The sequence below is a fragment of the Musa acuminata genome, chromosome BXJ2-1 (genome assembly GCF_036884655.1).
Source record: "Musa acuminata AAA Group cultivar baxijiao chromosome BXJ2-1, Cavendish_Baxijiao_AAA, whole genome shotgun sequence".
In the NCBI taxonomy this organism is placed as follows: Eukaryota; Viridiplantae; Streptophyta; class Magnoliopsida; order Zingiberales; family Musaceae; genus Musa; species Musa acuminata.
In genome coordinates this window covers 25,912,404-25,925,598 of record NC_088338.1, presented here as the reverse complement: position 1 = coordinate 25,925,598, position 13,195 = coordinate 25,912,404, and the positions used below count along the sequence as shown (strand labels likewise).

At 52.6% G+C, this 13,195-nt stretch overlaps 15 non-coding genes and 9 pseudogenes across 15 annotated transcripts; all 24 read right to left on the bottom strand.

The window, feature by feature from the left end:
* Positions 1-120: 120 nt before the first annotated feature.
* On the bottom strand, positions 121-239 carry LOC135601483 (5S ribosomal RNA). The gene has a single exon (XR_010483775.1). It is a non-coding gene; the product is annotated as a 5S ribosomal RNA (ribosomal RNA).
* Positions 240-589: 350 nt separating this feature from the next.
* LOC135604385 (5S ribosomal RNA) lies at positions 590-708 on the bottom strand (annotated as a pseudogene).
* Positions 709-1,058: 350 nt separating this feature from the next.
* On the bottom strand, positions 1,059-1,177 carry LOC135604258 (5S ribosomal RNA; annotated as a pseudogene).
* Positions 1,178-1,527: 350 nt separating this feature from the next.
* On the bottom strand, positions 1,528-1,646 carry LOC135603702 (5S ribosomal RNA; annotated as a pseudogene).
* Positions 1,647-1,996: 350 nt separating this feature from the next.
* LOC135602286 (5S ribosomal RNA) lies at positions 1,997-2,115 on the bottom strand (annotated as a pseudogene).
* A 350-nt stretch (positions 2,116-2,465) lies between these two features.
* Positions 2,466-2,584, bottom strand: LOC135600320 (5S ribosomal RNA). The gene has a single exon (XR_010482645.1). It is a non-coding gene; the product is annotated as a 5S ribosomal RNA (ribosomal RNA).
* A 350-nt stretch (positions 2,585-2,934) lies between these two features.
* On the bottom strand, positions 2,935-3,053 carry LOC135603630 (5S ribosomal RNA; annotated as a pseudogene).
* A 350-nt stretch (positions 3,054-3,403) lies between these two features.
* Positions 3,404-3,522, bottom strand: LOC135602177 (5S ribosomal RNA; annotated as a pseudogene).
* Positions 3,523-3,872: 350 nt separating this feature from the next.
* Positions 3,873-3,991, bottom strand: LOC135601112 (5S ribosomal RNA). Its single transcript, XR_010483416.1, has one exon. It is a non-coding gene; the product is annotated as a 5S ribosomal RNA (ribosomal RNA).
* Positions 3,992-4,341: 350 nt separating this feature from the next.
* Positions 4,342-4,460, bottom strand: LOC135601040 (5S ribosomal RNA). The gene has a single exon (XR_010483346.1). It is a non-coding gene; the product is annotated as a 5S ribosomal RNA (ribosomal RNA).
* Positions 4,461-4,810: 350 nt separating this feature from the next.
* LOC135601275 (5S ribosomal RNA) lies at positions 4,811-4,929 on the bottom strand. The gene has a single exon (XR_010483573.1). It is a non-coding gene; the product is annotated as a 5S ribosomal RNA (ribosomal RNA).
* A 350-nt stretch (positions 4,930-5,279) lies between these two features.
* LOC135600142 (5S ribosomal RNA) lies at positions 5,280-5,398 on the bottom strand. The gene has a single exon (XR_010482471.1). It is a non-coding gene; the product is annotated as a 5S ribosomal RNA (ribosomal RNA).
* A 350-nt stretch (positions 5,399-5,748) lies between these two features.
* LOC135600848 (5S ribosomal RNA) lies at positions 5,749-5,867 on the bottom strand. Its single transcript, XR_010483160.1, has one exon. It is a non-coding gene; the product is annotated as a 5S ribosomal RNA (ribosomal RNA).
* A 350-nt stretch (positions 5,868-6,217) lies between these two features.
* On the bottom strand, positions 6,218-6,336 carry LOC135600141 (5S ribosomal RNA). The gene has a single exon (XR_010482470.1). It is a non-coding gene; the product is annotated as a 5S ribosomal RNA (ribosomal RNA).
* A 350-nt stretch (positions 6,337-6,686) lies between these two features.
* LOC135600847 (5S ribosomal RNA) lies at positions 6,687-6,805 on the bottom strand. The gene has a single exon (XR_010483159.1). It is a non-coding gene; the product is annotated as a 5S ribosomal RNA (ribosomal RNA).
* Positions 6,806-7,155: 350 nt separating this feature from the next.
* Positions 7,156-7,274, bottom strand: LOC135602118 (5S ribosomal RNA; annotated as a pseudogene).
* Positions 7,275-7,622: 348 nt separating this feature from the next.
* LOC135599976 (5S ribosomal RNA) lies at positions 7,623-7,741 on the bottom strand. The gene has a single exon (XR_010482313.1). It is a non-coding gene; the product is annotated as a 5S ribosomal RNA (ribosomal RNA).
* Positions 7,742-8,091: 350 nt separating this feature from the next.
* Positions 8,092-8,210, bottom strand: LOC135601111 (5S ribosomal RNA). Its single transcript, XR_010483415.1, has one exon. It is a non-coding gene; the product is annotated as a 5S ribosomal RNA (ribosomal RNA).
* A 350-nt stretch (positions 8,211-8,560) lies between these two features.
* LOC135600140 (5S ribosomal RNA) lies at positions 8,561-8,679 on the bottom strand. Its single transcript, XR_010482469.1, has one exon. It is a non-coding gene; the product is annotated as a 5S ribosomal RNA (ribosomal RNA).
* A 350-nt stretch (positions 8,680-9,029) lies between these two features.
* LOC135601763 (5S ribosomal RNA) lies at positions 9,030-9,148 on the bottom strand (annotated as a pseudogene).
* Positions 9,149-9,498: 350 nt separating this feature from the next.
* LOC135599956 (5S ribosomal RNA) lies at positions 9,499-9,617 on the bottom strand. The gene has a single exon (XR_010482293.1). It is a non-coding gene; the product is annotated as a 5S ribosomal RNA (ribosomal RNA).
* A 350-nt stretch (positions 9,618-9,967) lies between these two features.
* On the bottom strand, positions 9,968-10,086 carry LOC135600846 (5S ribosomal RNA). The gene has a single exon (XR_010483158.1). It is a non-coding gene; the product is annotated as a 5S ribosomal RNA (ribosomal RNA).
* Positions 10,087-10,436: 350 nt separating this feature from the next.
* On the bottom strand, positions 10,437-10,555 carry LOC135602117 (5S ribosomal RNA; annotated as a pseudogene).
* Positions 10,556-10,903: 348 nt separating this feature from the next.
* On the bottom strand, positions 10,904-11,022 carry LOC135599975 (5S ribosomal RNA). Its single transcript, XR_010482312.1, has one exon. It is a non-coding gene; the product is annotated as a 5S ribosomal RNA (ribosomal RNA).
* Between the last annotated feature and the right edge of the window lie 2,173 nt (positions 11,023-13,195).

The following is a 13,195-nucleotide window of genomic DNA, read 5'->3' as shown; positions in this document are numbered from 1 at the left end:
CCGGAAAGCTCTCTCCGAGCCCCTCGATACTGACTGCGTAGCGGTCACAACAAATTTCCAGCCCCAAAACAATCGTCTCGGAGCTCTACGGGAGATGTTTCGTATCCCGGGATGCAAAAAGGAGTGCAACACGAGGACTTCCCAGGGGGTCACCCATCGTAGTACTACTCTGGCCCAAGCACGCTTAACTTCGGTGTTTTGATGGGATCCGGTGATTTAGTGCTGCCATTATCGCACCCGTTTCGCGAGCTTCGTCCCTCGCCTATGTGCACGTCGCGGTCCGCGCATCAACGTCCGGAGCCTCTTGCCCGTCACGAAACCGTCGTCGCTTTCTCGAACGTTCACGAAATCCCTATTGCAAGCTCTCTCCGAGCCCTAGCCCGACGATTGCGTATCGATCACGGCAAGCACGTGCCGAAACCATCGACACTTTCTAGAACGATCTCGGAATCGCTATTGCGACCCCAATCCGGAAAGCTCTCTCCGAGCCCCTCAATACGGACTGCGTAGCGGTCACAGCAAATTTCCAGCCCCAAAACAATCGTCTCGGAGCTCTACGGGAGATGTTTCGTATCCCGGGATGCAAAAAGGAGTGCAACACGAGGACTTCCCAGGGGGTCACCCATCGTAGTACTACTCTGGCCCAAGGACGCTTAACTTCGGTATTTTGATGGGATTCGGTGATTTAGTGCTGCCATTATCGCACCCGTTTCGCGAGCTTCGTCCCTCGCCTATGTGCACGTCGCGGTCAGCGCATCAACGTCCGGAGCCTCTTGCCCATCACGAAACCGTCGGCGCTTTCTCGAACGTTCACGAAATCCCTATTGCAAGCTCTCTCCTAGCCCTAGCCCGACGACTACGTATCGGTCACGGCAAGCGCGTGCCGAAACCATCGGCACTTTCTAGAATGATCTCGGAATCGCTATTGCGACCCCAATCCGGAAAGCTCTCTCGGAGCCCCTCGATACTGACCGCGTAGCGGTCACAGCAAATTTCCAGCCCCAAAACAATCGTCTCGGAGCTCTACGGGAGATGTTTCGTATCCCGGGATGAAAAAAGGCGTGCAACACGAGGACTTCCGAGGGGGTCACCCATCGTAGTACTACTCTGGCCCAAGCATGATTAACTTCGGTGTTTTGATGGGATCCGGTGATTTAGTGCTGCCATTATCGCACCCGTTACGCGAGCTTCGTCCCTCGCCTATGTGCACGTCGCGGTCAGCGCATCAACGTCCGGAGCCACATGCCCGTCGCGAAACCGTCGTCGCTTTCTCGAACGTTCACCAAATCCCTATTGCAAGCTCTCTCCGAGCCCTAGCCCGACGACTGCGTATCGGTCACGGCAAGCGCGTGCCGAAACCATCGGCACTTTCTAGAACGATCTAGGAATCGCTATTGCGACCCCAATCCGGAAAGCTCTCTTTGAGCCCCTCGATACTGACTGCGTAGCAGTCACAGCAAATTTCCAGCCCCAAAACAATCTTCTCGGATCTCTACGGGAGATGTTTCGTATCCCGGGATGCAAAAAGGAGTGCAACACGAGGACTTCCCAGGGGGTCACCCATCGTAGTACTACTCTGGCCCAAGCACGCTTAACTTCGGTATTTTGATGGGATTCGGTGATTTAGTGCTGCCATTATCGCACCCGTTTCGCGAGCTTCGTCCCTCGCCTATGTGCACGTCGCGGTCAGCGCATCAACGTCCGGAGCCTCTTGCCCATCGCGAAACCGTCGTCGCTTTCTCGAACGTTCACGAAATCCCTATTGCAAGCTCTCTCTGAGCCCTAGCCCGACGACTGCGTATCGGTCACGGCAAGCGCGTGCCGAAACCATCGGCACTTTCTAGAACGATCTCGGAATCGCTATTGCGACCCCAATCCGGAAAGCTCTCTCCGAGCCCCTCGATACTGACTGCGTAGCGGTCACAACAAATTTCCAGCCCCAAAACAATCGTCTCGGAGCTCTACGGGAGATGTTTCGTATCCCGGGATGCAAAAAGGAGTGCAACACGAGGACTTCCCAGGGGGTCACCCATCGTAGTACTACTCTGGCCCAAGCACGCTTAACTTCGGTGTTTTGATGTGATCCGGTGATTTAGTGCTGCCATTATCGCACCCGTTTCGCGAGCTTCGTCCCTCGCCTATGTGCACGTCGCGGTCCGCGCATCAACGTCCGGAGCCTCTTGCCCGTCACGAAACCGTCGTCGCTTTCTCGAACGTTCACGAATTCCCTATTGCAAGCTCTCTCCGATCCCTAGCCCGACGATTGCGTATCGACCACGGCAAGCACGTGCCGAAACCATCGATACTTTCTAGAACGATCTCGGAATCGCTATTGCGACCCCAATCCGGAAAGCTCTCTCCGAGCCCCTCGATACTGACTGCGTAGCGGTCACAGCAAATTTTCAGCCCCAAAACAATCGTCTCGGAGCTCTACGGGAGATGTTTCGTATCCCGGGATGCAAAAAGGAGTGCAACACGAGGATTTCCCAGGGGGTCACCCATCGTAGTACTACTCTGGCCCAAGCACGCTTAACTTCGGTGTTTTGATGGGATCCGGTGATTTAGTGCTGGCATTATCGCACCCGTTTCGCGAGCTTCGTCCCTCGCCTATGTGCACGTCGCGGTCGGCGCAGCAACGTCCGGAGCCTCTTGCCCGTCACGAAACCGTCGTCGCTTTCTCGAACGTTCACGAAATCCCTATTGCAAGCTCTCTCCGAGCCCTAGCCCGACGACTGCGTATCGGTCACGGCAAGCACGTGCCGAAACCATCAGCACTTTCTAAAACGATCTCGGAATCGCTATTGCGACCAAAATCCGGAAAGCTCTCTCCGAGCCCCTCGATACTGACTGCGTAGCGGTCACAGCAAATTTCCAGCCCCAAAGCAATCGTCTCGGAGCTCTACGGGAGATGTTTTGTATCCCGGGATGCAAAAACGAGTACAACACGAGGACTTCCCAGGGGGTCACCCATCGTTGTACTACTCTGGCCCAAGCACGCTTAACTTCGGTGTTTTGATGGGATCCGCTGATTTAGTGCTGGCATTATCGCACCCGTTTCGCGAGCTTCGTCCCTCGCCTATGTGCACGTCGCGGTCGGCGCAGCAACGTCCGGAGCCTCTTGCCCGTCACGAAACCGTCGTCGCTTTCTCGAACGTTCACGAAATCCCTATTGCAAGCTCTCTCCGAGCCCTAGCCCGACGACTGCGTATCGGTCACGGCAAGCGCGTGCCGAAACCATCGACACTTTCTAAAACGATCTCGGAATCACTCTTGCGACCAAAATCCGGAAAGCTCTCTCCGAGCCCCTCGATACTGACTGCGTAGCGGTCACAGCAAATTTCCAGCCCCAAAACATTCGTCTCGGAGCTCTACGGGAGATGTTTCGTATCCCGGGATGCAAAAAGGAGTGCAACACGAGGACTTCCCAGGGGGTCACCCATCGTAGTACTACTCTGGCCCAAGCACGCTTAACTTCGGTGTTTTGATTGGATCTGGTGATTTAGTGCTGGCATTATCGCACCCGTTTCGCGAGCTTCGTCCCTCGCCTATGTGCACGTCGCGGTCGGCGCATCAACGTCCGGAGCCTCTTGCCCGTCATGAAACCGTCAGCGCTCTCTCGAACGTTCTCGAAATCCCTATTGCAAGCTCTCTTCGAGCCCAAGCCCGACGACTGCGTATCGGTCACGGCAAGCGCGTGCCGAAACCATCGGCACTTTCTAGAACGATCTCGGAATCGCTATTGCGACCCCAATCCGGAAAGCTCTCTCCGAGCCCCTCGATACTGACTGCGTAGCGGTCACAGCAAATTGCCAGCCCCAAAACAATCGTCTCGGAGCGCTACGGGAGATGTTTCGTATCCCGGGATGCAAAAAGGAGTGCAACACGAGGACTTCCCAGGGGGTCACCCATCGTAGTACTACTCTGGCCCAAGCACGCTTAACTTCGGTGTTTTGATGGGATCCGGTGATTTAGTGCTGCCATTGTCGCACCCGTTTCGCGAGCTTCGTCCCTCGCCTATGAGCACGTCGCGGTCTGCGCATCAACGTCCGGAGCCTCTTGCCCGTCACGAAACCGTCGTCGCTTTCTCGAACGTTCACGAAATCCCTATTGCAAGCTCTCTCCGATCCCTAGCCCGACGATTGCGTATCGATCACGGCAAGCACGTGCCGAAACCATCGACACTTTCTAGAACGATCTCGGAATCGCTATTGCGACCCCAATCCGGAAAGCTCTCTCCGAGCCCCTCGATACTGACTGCGTAGCGGTCACAGCAAATTTCCAGCCCCAAAACAATCGTCTCGGAGCTCTACGGGAGATGTTTCGTATCCCGGGATGCAAAAAGGAGTGCAACACGAGGACTTCCCAGGGGGTCACCCATCGTCGTACTACTCTGGCCCAAGCACGCTTAACTTCGGTGTTTTGATGGGATCCGGTGATTTAGTGCTGGCATTATCGCACCCGTTTCGCGAGCTTCGTCCCTCGCCTATGTGCACGTCGTGGTCGGCGCAGCAACGTCCGGAGCCTCTTGCCCGTCATGAAACCGTCGTCGCTTACTCGAACGTTCATGAAATCCCTATTGCAAGCTCTCTCCGAGCCCTAGCCCGACGACTGCGTATCGGTCACGGCAAGCGCGTGCCGAAACCATCGGCACTTTCTAAAACGATCTCGGAATCGCTATTGCGACCCCAATCCGGAAAGCTCTCTCCGAGCCCCTCGAAACTGACTGTGTAGCGGTCACAGCAAATTTCCAGCCCCAAAACATTCGTCTCGGAGCTCTACGGGAGATGTTTCATATCCCAGGATGCAAAAAGGAGTGCAACACGAGGACTTCCCAGGGGGTCACCCATCGTAGTACTACTCTGGCCCAAGCACGCATAACTTCGGAGTTTTGATGGGATTCGGTGATTTAGTGCTGGCATTATCGCACCCGTTTCGCGAGCTTCGTCCCTCACCTATGTGCACGTCGCGGTCGGCGCATCAACGTCCGGAGCCTCTTGCCCGTCACGAAACCGTCGTCGCTTTCTCGAACGTTCACGAAATCCCTATTGCAAGCCCTCTCCGAGCCCTAGCCCGACGACTGTGTATCGGTCACGGCAAGCGCGTGCCGAAACCATAGGCACTTTCTAGAACGATCTCGGAATCGCTATTGCGACCCCAATCCGGAAAGCTCTCTCCGAGCCCCTCTATACTGACTGCGTAGCGGTCACAGCAAATTTCCAGCCCCAAAACAATCGTCTCGGAGCTCTACTGGAGATGTTTCGTATCCCGGGATGCAAAAAGGAGTGCAACACGAGGACTTCCCAGGGGGTCACCCATCGTAGTACTACTCTGGCCCAAGCACGCTTAACTTCGGTGTTTTGATGGGATCCGGTGATTTAGTGCTGGCATTATCGCACCCGTTTCGCTAGCTTCGTCCCTCGCCTATGTGCACGTCGCGGTCGGCGCAGCAACGTCCGGAGCCTCTTGCCCGTCACGAAACCGTCGTCGCTTTCTCGAACGTTCACGAAATCCCTATTGCAAGCTCTCTCCGAGCCCTAGCCCGACGACTGCGTATCGGTCACGGCAAGCGCGTGCCGAAACCATCGGCACTTTCTAAAATGATCTCGGAATCGCTATTGCGACCCCAATCCGGAAAGCTCTCTCCGAGCCCCTCGATACTGACTGCGTAGCGGTCACAGCAAATTTCCAGCCCCAAAACATTCGTCTCGGAGCTCTACGGGAGATGTTTCATATCCCGGGATGCAAAAAGGAGTGCAACACGAGGACTTCCCAGGGGGTCACCCATCGTAGTACTACTCTGGCCCAAGCACGCTTAACTTTGGTGTTTTGATGGGATCCGGTGATTTAGTGCTGGCATTATCGCACCCGTTTCTCGAGCTTCGTCCCTCGCCTATGTGCTCGTCGTGGTCGGCGCATCAACGTCCGGAGCCTCTTGCCCGTCACGAAACCGTCGTCGCTTTCTCGAACGTTCACGAAATCCCTATTGCAAGCTCTCTCCTAGCCCTAGCCCGACGATTGCGTATCGGTCACGGCAAGCGCGTGCCGAAGCTATCGGCACTTTCTAGAACGATCTCGGAATCGCTATTGCGAGACCAATCCGGAAAGCTCTCTCCGAGCCCCTCGATACTGACTGCGTAGCGATCACAGTAAATTTCCAGCCCCAAAACAATCGTCTCGGAGCTCTACGGGAGATGTTTCGTATCCCGGGATGCAAAAAGGAGTGCAACACGAGGACTTCCCAGGGGGTCACCCATCGTAGTACTACTCTGGCCCAAGCACGCTTAACTTCGGTGTTTTGATGGGATCCGGTGATTTAGTGCTGGCATTATCGCACCCGTTTCGCTAGCTTCGTCCCTCGCCTATGTGCACGTCGCGGTCGGCGCAGCAACGTCCGGAGCCTCTTGCCCGTCACGAAACCGTCGTCGCTTTCTCGAACGTTCACGAAATCCCTATTGCAAGCTCTCTCCGAGCCCTAGCCCGACGACTGCGTATCGGTCACGGCAAGCGCGTGCCGAAACCATCGGCACTTTCTAAAATGATCTCGGAATCGCTATTGCGACCCCAATCCGGAAAGCTCTCTCCGAGCCCCTCGATACTGACTGCGTAGCGGTCACGGCAAATTTCCAGCCCCAAAACATTCGTCTCGGAGCTCTACGGGAGATGTTTCATATCCCGGGATGCAAAAAGGAGTGCAACACGAGGACTTCCCAGGGGGTCACCCATCGTAGTACTACTCTGGCCCAAGCACGCTTAACTTTGGTGTTTTGATGGGATCCGGTGATTTAGTGCTGGCATTATCGCACCCGTTTCTCGAGCTTCGTCCCTCGCCTATGTGCTCGTCGTGGTCGGCGCATCAACGTCCGGAGCCTCTTGCCCGTCACGAAACCGTCGTCGCTTTCTCGAACGTTCACGAAATCTCTATTGCAAGCTCTCTCCTAGCCCTAGCCCGACGATTGCGTATCGGTCACGGCAAGCGCGTGCCGAAGCTATCGGCACTTTCTAGAACGATCTCGGAATCGCTATTGCGAGACCAATCCGGAAAGCTCTCTCCGAGCCCCTCGATACTGACTGCGTAGCGATCACAGTAAATTTCCAGCCCCAAAACAATCGTCTCGGAGCTCTACGGGAGATGTTTCGTATCCCGGGATGCAAAAAGGAGTGCAACACGAGGACTTCCCAGGGGGTCACCCATCGTAGTACTACTCTGGCCCAAGCACGCTTAACTTCAGTGTTTTGATTGGATCCGGTGATTTAGTGCTGGCATTATCGCACCCGTTTCGCGAGCTTCGCCTCGCCTATGTGCACGTCGCGGTCGGCGTATCAACGTCCGGAGCCTCTTGCAAATCACGAAACCGTCGGCGCTTTCTCGAACGTTCACGAAATCCATATTGCAAGCTCTCTCCGAGCCCTAGCCCGACGATTGCGTATCGATCACGGCAAGCACGTGCCGAAACCATCGACACTTTCTAGAACGATCTCGGAATCGCTATTGCGACCCCAATCCGGAAAGCTCTCTCCGAGCCCCTCGATATTGACTGCGTAGCGGTCATAGCAAATTTCCAGCCCCAAAACAATCGTCTCGGAGCTCTACGGGAGATGTTTCGTATCCCGGGATGCGAAAAGGAGTGCAACACGAGGACTTCCCAGGTGGTCACCCATCATAGTACTACTCTGGCCCAAGCACGCTTAACTTCGGTGTTTTGATGGGATCCGGTGATTTAGTGCTGGCATTATCGCACCCGTTTCGCGAGCTTCGTCCCTCGCCTATGTGCACGTCGCGGTCGGCGCATCAACGTCCGGAGCCTCTTGCCCGTCACGAAACCGTCGGCGCTTTCCCGAACGTTCTCGAAATCCCTATTGCAAGCTCTCTCCGAGCCCTAGCCCGACGACTGCGTATCGGTCACGGCAAGCGCGTGCCGAAACCATCGGCACTTTCTAGAACGATCTCGGAATCGCTATTGCGACCCCAATCCGGAAAGCTCTCTCCGAGCCCCTCGATACTGACTGCGTAGCGGTCACAGCAAATTGCCAGCCCCAAAACAATCGTCTCGGAGCGCTACGGGAGATGTTTCGTATCCCGGGATGCAAAAAGGAGTGCAACACGAGGACTTCCCAGGGGGTCACCCATCGTAGTACTACTCTGGCCCAAGCACGCTTAACTTCGGTGTTTTGATGGGATCCGGTGATTTAGTGCTGCCATTGTCGCACCCGTTTCGCGAGCTTCGTCCCTCGCCTATGAGCACGTCGCGGTCTGCGCATCAACATCCGGAGCCTCTTGCCCGTCACGAAACCGTCGTCGCTTTCTCGAACGTTCACGAAATCCCTATTGCAAGCTCTCTCCGATCCCTAGCCCGACGATTGCGTATTGATCACGGCAAGCACGTGCCGAAACCATCGACACTTTCTAGAACGATCTCGGAATCGCTATTGCGACCCCAATCCGGAAAGCTCTCTCCGAGCCCCTCGATACTGACTGCGTAGCGGTCACAGCAAATTTCCAGCCCCAAAACAATCGTCTCGGAGCTCTACGGGAGATGTTTCGTATCCCGGGATGCAAAAAGGAGTGCAACACGAGGACTTCCCAGGGGGTCACCCATCGTAGTACTACTCTGGCCCAAGCACGCTTAACTTCGGTGTTTTGATGGGATCCGGTGATTTAGTGCTGGCATTATCGCACCCGTTTCGCGAGCTTCGTCCCTCGCCTATGTGCACGTCGCGGTCGGCGCAGCAACGTCCGGAGCCTCTTGCCCGTCATGAAACCGTCGTCGCTTACTCGAACATTCACGAAATCCCTATTGCAAGCTCTCTCCGAGCCCTAGCCCGACGACTGCGTATCGGTCACGGCAAGCGCGTGCCGAAACCATCGGCACTTTCTAAAACGATCTCGGAATCGCTATTGCGACCCCAATCCGGAAAGCTCTCTCCGAGCCCCTCGAAACTGACTGTGTAGCGGTCACAGCAAATTTCCAGCCCCAAAACATTCGTCTCGGAGCTCTACGGGAGATGTTTCATATCCCGGGATGCAAAAAGGAGTGCAACACGAGGACTTCCCAGGGGGTCACCCATCGTAGTACTACTCTGGCCCAAGCACGCTTAACTTCGGAGTTTTGATTGGATTCGGTGATTTAGTACTGGCATTATCGCACCCGTTTCGCGAGCTTCGTCCCTCACCTATGTGCACGTCGCGGTCGGCGCATCAACGTCCGGAGCCTCTTGCCCGTCACGAAACCGTCGTCGCTTTCTCGAACGTTCACGAAATCCCTATTGCAAGCCCTCTTCGAGCCCTAGCCCGACGACTGTGTATCGGTCACGGCAAGCGCGTGCCGAAACCATAGGCACTTTCTAGAACGATCTCGGAATCGCTATTGCGACCCCAATCCGGAAAGCTCTCTCCGAGCCCCTCTATACTGACTGCGTAGCGGTCACAGCAAATTTCCAGCCCCAAAACAATCGTCTCGGAGCTCTACTGGAGATGTTTCGTATCCCGGGATGCAAAACGGAGTGCAACACGAGGACTTCCCAGGGGGTCACCCATCGTAGTACTACTCTAGCCCAAGCACGCTTAACTTCGGTGTTTTGATGGGATCCGGTGATTTAGTGCTGGCATTATCGCACCCGTTTCGCGAGCTTCGTCCCTCGCCTATGTGCACGTCGCGGTCGGCGCAGCAACGTCCGGAGCCTCTTGCCCGTCACGAAACCGTCGCCGCTTTCTCGAACGTTCACGAAATCCCTATTGCAAGCTCTCTCCGAGCCCTAGCCCGACGACTGCGTATCGGTCACGGCAAGCGCGTGCCGAAACCATCGGCACTTTCTAAAATGATCTCGGAATCGCTATTGCGACCCCAATCCGGAAAGCTCTCTCCGAGCCCCTCGATACTGACTGCGTAGCGGTCACAGTAAATTTCCAGCCCCAAAACATTCGTCTCGGAGCTCTACGGGAGATGTTTCATATCCCGGGATGCAAAAAGGAGTGCAACACGAGGACTTCCCAGGGGGTCACCCATCGTAGTACTACTCTGGCCCAAGCACGCTTAACTTTGGTGTTTTGATGGGATCCGGTGATTTAGTGCTGGCATTATCGCACCCGTTTCTCGAGCTTCGTCCCTCGCCTATGTGCTCGTCGTGGTCGGCGCATCAACGTCCGGAGCCTCTTGCCCGTCACGAAACCGTTGTCGCTTTCTCGAACGTTCACGAAATCCCTATTGCAAGCTCTCTCCTAGCCCTAGCCCGACGATTGCGTATCGGTCACGGCAAGCGCGTGCCGAAGCTATCGGCACTTTCTAGAACGATCTCGGAATCGCTATTGCGAGACCAATCCGGAAAGCTCTCTCCGAGCCCCTCGATACTGACTGCGTAGCGATCACAGTAAATTTCCAGCCCCAAAACAATCGTCTCGGAGCTCTACGGGAGATGTTTCGTATCCCGGGATGCAAAAAGGAGTGCAACACGAGGACTTCCCAGGGGGTCACCCATCGTAGTACTACTCTGGCCCAAGCACGCTTAACTTCAGTGTTTTGATTGGATCCGGTGATTTAGTGCTGGCATTATCGCACCCGTTTCGCTAGCTTCGCCTCGCCTATGTGCACGTCGCGGTCGGCGTATCAACGTCCGGAGCCTCTTGCCCATCACGAAACCGTCGGCGCTTTCTCGAACGTTCACGAAATCCATATTGCAAGCTCTCTCCGAGCCCTAGCCCGACGACTGCGTATCGATCACGGCAAGCACGTGCCGAAACCATCGACACTTTCTAGAACGATCTCGGAATCGCTATTGCGACCCCAATCCGGAAAGCTCTCTCCGAGCCCCTCGATATTGACTGCGTAGCGGTCATAGCAAATTTCCAGCCCCAAAACAATCGTCTCGGAGCTCTACGGGAGATGTTTCGTATCCCGGGATGCGAAAAGGAGTGCAACACGAGGACTTCCCAGGTGGTCACCCATCATAGTACTACTCTGGCCCAAGCACGCTTAACTTCGGTGTTTTGATGGGATCCGGTGATTTAGTGCTGGCATTATCGCACCCGTTTCGCGAGCTTCGTCCCTCGCCTAAGTGTAACACCCCTCATTTCCGAATTTTCGTATAATATTTCTGGTGATAATGTAAGCATCTATTTTTAATTGACACAAGAAATAGAGTATGAATCAGTGGTAACTTATTTTTAAGATTTGGGAGATCTGTTCAAAAAAAAATCTGAGGATCTATATGTAAACCCTAAGGACCTAATCGTGAATATGATAAAAACAAGGACTAAACTGCAAAATGCACCAAATGACAAATTCCACCGCTTAAGCCTCTCTGCCTTCGTTGTTAAGGAAGCAGAGGAGGCAGCTCGTGGGTGATCAGGGAAAGAAAGAAAGAAAGAAGAAGAAGAAGAAGAAGAAGAAGAAGAGAAAGAAAATTGGGGCTTTTAGGGTTCTTGCTTTAATCTTGTCATTTCGGGTCAAGATTTGCAAAGGCAAGTGTTCTAACCCCATCCTACATAAGTATTTGACTCTGTTTTTATGTTGATTCAAAATAAATTGGAAGTTTTCTATTTAGAAACTGATATATCTCTCTTTGGACTTAAACCATGGATTCTGAAAGTCTTTCGGTAAACTGACCCCTAAGCACTGTTTCGGCTATAAGTTTTAATATAGAATGAGAATTCAGGCAGGAACTATTTTGTTTGAAATTAGACTCGTATGTGTTTCTTTTGACACCGATTTTGTAGATTTTGGACACCGAATACTTACCCAAAAATTTGTTTCAAAAGAGCCTATAGACGCTGTAAAACAGAGTTCAGATTTCTGACCTTTCGATACTAAAACGCCTATAACTCCCTGTTGAAAATTCTGATTTGTATCAAACTGATTTTATTTGAAAGTATACTTGAAATTCTCTCTTTTGACATATAGTTTGAAAATTTTGGAGTTCAATTGCCCACCCTATCGTCTGTTGATTCCGACCCTATAAATTCTGTAACACAGTGATTGTGATTTTGACCTTGTGTTACCAAATCAGAGGTAACTCAGTGTTGGGAGCCCTGTTTCATATGAAATCTGTTCCATCTTAATATAGATTGATATATGATTCGACCATAGCCTTATTATGGGTATTGGAGCATAATTGTTATTCTAAAATATTTGTTTGATGTGCCACTGGAAATTCTGTCCGAAATCGAGCTTTGGTTGATTTCGCGTATTTGGTTCCATTCCTTTGGATATCTGAATTTGTCTAACCTTCTTATTGGAATTGAGCTGATTATGATTGCTTGGAATCCCTGTACACTCTTGCTTTCAATTCTTTCCTAAAATGAATACTTTTGTGAGAGATTTGTTCCTTGCATCATTGTTTTTAAAAAGGCACATGTACGTTTGGTTGTTCCGCGTGTGCTTCCGTTATATGCTGCTTATTGTTGAAACTGCCTTCTTGTACTCTGGTGTGTGGGATAATGTGAACCTTTGCCAGAAATGGTAAAGGGAGTTGTGAACCTTTGCCAGAAATGGTAAAGGGAGTTGTGAACCTTTGCCAGAAATGGTAAAGGGAGTTGTGAACCTTTGCCAGAAATGGTAAAGGGAGTTGTGAACCTTTGCCAGAAATGGTAAAGGGAGTTATGCATAGAGCCTGCGATGCTCTGCCGGCCCCCTCTGACTTCACCTAGACGTGGGTGGATGGAGCTCCCAGACGTGGGAGACTTTTGTCAGGTGGTCATTCAGAAATGGATGAATCACATTCTGACTGAGATCCCACTACACCCTCTATATGTTTGATATGACATCCAGAGTTTTGGTGAGTTATTTTTGTTCGTGCTCTGGATAAGTATGATATGATTGCAACGTCAAGGACGACGTTTGAGCTTCTGTACGACATATGAGTTTGATATGCTCTGAAATGCTTCATTCACTATTGAGTTTGCTTCGTAATGTTCCATAGATCGTTGATGTGTTCTGGAACATTTTATATGCCATTGATAAGCTCCGATATGTTTCCTTTGTTTCTGATATGCTCCAATTACTCTATGCCCCATCTGTCTGGAACCAAATATGTATGATTAAAAAGGACAATTATGATTCTGCTCCTAATGATATTATGTATACGAAATCGTATATTCTGCTTTTGTGTTTTGATACTGTATCTCTTGGAAATTGTACTATTTTGTTATGGATATGTTAGTCACTTGCTGAGCTCTTTATGCTCACCCCGTTTGTTGATAAAT